Source organism: Myotis lucifugus, unplaced genomic scaffold (genome assembly GCF_000147115.1).
Source record: "Myotis lucifugus unplaced genomic scaffold, Myoluc2.0 scaffold_1014, whole genome shotgun sequence".
Classification (NCBI taxonomy): domain Eukaryota; kingdom Metazoa; phylum Chordata; class Mammalia; order Chiroptera; family Vespertilionidae; genus Myotis; species Myotis lucifugus.
The window spans coordinates 85,015-87,857 of NW_005872062.1; the positions used below are offsets into that span (position 1 = coordinate 85,015).

At 65.2% G+C, this 2,843-nt stretch overlaps 1 protein-coding gene across 1 annotated transcript in view; it reads right to left on the bottom strand.

The window, feature by feature from the left end:
* Window positions 1–1,593, bottom strand: part of ZGRF1 (zinc finger GRF-type containing 1) — a 53,342-nt gene extending 51,749 nt beyond the window's left edge. The window contains 1 exon segment of the mRNA XM_023747852.1: window positions 1,464–1,593. The gene's annotated coding sequence lies outside the window, so the exon portion shown is untranslated.
* Window positions 1,594–2,843: the final 1,250 nt, after the last annotated feature.

Here is a 2,843-nt window from a genome sequence, read left to right on the forward strand (position 1 = left end):
CCCCTCCCTGCTGCAGCGACCTTTTCTGTATAAAACTTTGCTTTGTTAAAAAAAAATTAGCCCTCGCCAGTGTGGATCAATGGATAGAGCGTCGGCCTGCGGAGTGGGAGGTCCCCGGTTCGATTCCGGCCAAGGGCACGTGCCGGGGTTGCGGGCTCCATCCCCACTGGGGAGAGGGCAGGAGGCAGCCAATCCATGATTCTCTCTCATCATTGGTGTTCCTATCTCTCCTTCTCCCTTCCTCTCTGAAATCATTAAATAAATATATTTTTTAAATTTTTTTAAGTGGCCCTGGCCGGTGTGGTTCAGTGGGTAGAGCGTCGGCCCGCGGACTGAAGGGCCCGGGTTCGATTCCCGGTGAAGGGCAGGTGCCCGGGCTGCGGGCTCAGTCCCCACTGCGGGGCGTGCAGGAGGCAGCCGATCCATGATTCTCATCATTGATCTTTCTATCTCTCCCTCTCCCTCTCTCTGAAATCAATAAAAACATATTTAAAGATAAATAAATAAATAAACGTGACAGGGATGAGCGCGGGGCCAGGGCGCCGCCAAACGAGGCTCCCGGAACGCGCGGCTACGCTGCAGGCGGCATCCCCACCGGCCAGGGCGGATGCGGGCGGGGCCTCCACCGCACAGAGGCCCGCGAGGCCCGCAGGCGGGATGGGGGTGCGGGGACCGGGTCGGGGTGAGATGGGCGGCGGGAGGAGGGGGTGAAAGGGAGGAATGGCAGCAGGATTCGGGCCGGCTGCCGGGCCGCGCGGCCGCACTTCCCCTCGAGGACAGCAGGCGGCGCCCCAGGGCTTTCGGGAGACGGCGGTCCGTCTGCCCCGGGTTCACAGCTGCTCGGGGCGGGCGAGTGGGACCCAAACTGGCTCCGCCGCACGGCTCCCGGGACAGGACGCAGGCCTTTGGGAAACGCGCCCCCCGCGCCCTATGCGGGGGGGTGGGGGGAGGCGCCGGGAGGCTCCGTCCACCCGCACCTGCCCCCGGGCGATTCCGGGCCGCCCCACCGCCAAGAGGTTCCCAAAGGGGTGGGGACTCCCACGTTCCCGGGGTACCACACAAGTGAGCGCCCTGCACGCCCACGTGGCTGTGCGCTCGGGACACGGCGGCCACTGTTCCCCGACCCATCAACGGCCCACAGAACCCAATGTCCTGTCCCGCCCCGCCAGGGTGGCTCGGGGTTGAACTTCGACCTCTGAACCTGGAGGTCACGGTTGGGTTCCGGTCCGGACACAGGCGGGGGTTGCGGGCCCACCGCGGGGCGTGCAGGAGGCAGCCGATCCGTGACTCTCTCATCACTGATGTTTCTCTCTCTCTCCCTGTCTCTGAAACCAATAAGAAATATATTTTTAAAAAACCCAAAAACTACAATTAAAAAACACACCACATCACAATAAGGAGAAGCCCCATTTCCTTGGCCGAGACCCTGGGTAACCGGTGACGGTGAAGACGGGCCCTCCCACCTCACACATCCGGGGGCTGCAGACCCGGGGCCACCGGCCGCAGGGCGTCCTCGCCTTCCGCTCGGGGGGCGGCTCTCTCGTCCCTTCCCCAGGTCGGGGACGCCGCCTGGGCTCCGCGCCCTCAGTTCCGGAAAGCCGGGCACCGCTCGCCTTCCCCAAACGCGACGCAAAACCCGCTTCCAATTCTCCCGCCAAGCGCCGTGACGTCACCACCCCGACACCCATAGCGCCGGCCCAAGCTCCGCTGGCGCCGCCGACTCCGCCCGCCAATCAAACTCCTCATTGGCCGCGTGCCCCGAGGCCCCGCCCCGCGACCCGCACGCCAGAGACGTAGCGACACGCTGCGCCTCGGAGCGTCTAGGAGGCGCCCGGAGAGCCGTGTCGCGCGTCCTATGACGCGTTCGCAACCACGACTGTGAGACTTGGGAGACGGAAAGCGCTGCAGGACGCAGGCGCTGGCCTGCATTTTGGAGACTGAACGGAGTAAGTCCCGAGGGGACTCTGGGCCCGCTGAGGGGCGCGGAGGTCCGTGCGCCCCGCCGTCTTTCTCCCTCGTGCCCCACCCCCCTCCCACTCCCTCTCCCCCACCCCCTCCCGGCGAGCCCGTCAGTGCGCACGCGCGGAGTCGGCGGAGGGGCGGGGGCGGGGCACACGGAAGTGACGCTGCGTCACGAACTGGAGCCTGGGGCGCTAGGATAGCGGGAGGGAGGACCGGTGTCTTCTAACCAAGTCGTTTTTCTTCCGGGACCCGAGCCCTTGTCCCCGTGAGCGCTGTCTTCAGGGCCGGGGGCCCTCGCGCAGATGTTTGGGGAGCCGAGGCGGGGCCGGGGGCGGGGCCGGGCCTTGGAGGTTGAGCCGCGGTGCGGAGGCGGGTCGCGCGCGCAGGGCGGGGGCTGTCGGCCTTGGAGCGCCCCGTCGCCCCTACGAACCCTCCAGGCCCGGGGGGCTCCCCGGGGAAGTGCCTGCCGGTGACTGAACACTGTGCACTCAGTGCGCCTGTGGGATGTTCCCGAGAGAGACGCCGGGTGTCTGCCCGGGGCTCCTCCCGGCCGGGGCGCCTCGCTCTCCCGGGGCCGCTTTGCCGCTAGTTCTGCGGCTCTTGCCCTCACCCGTTTTGCATCGGTGAACAAGCCTATTTCCGCCTTCAGATACACTGCTTACCAGCATATTCGTGTATCTGGTTTTTAAATTTTCCTTTGAACTGGTTTTAACATGTAACTAGTTCCCTGGCTCGTTGCTTAAAGATCGTGGACACGTGTTCACTTTGCGCGCAAGACCAGTGACCACCTTTCCCATTGAAATGCGCCATGGAAGAGCCCTGGCCGGTGTGGCTCAGTGGATAGAGCGCGGCCTGCGACTGAAGGGTCCCGGGTTCGATTC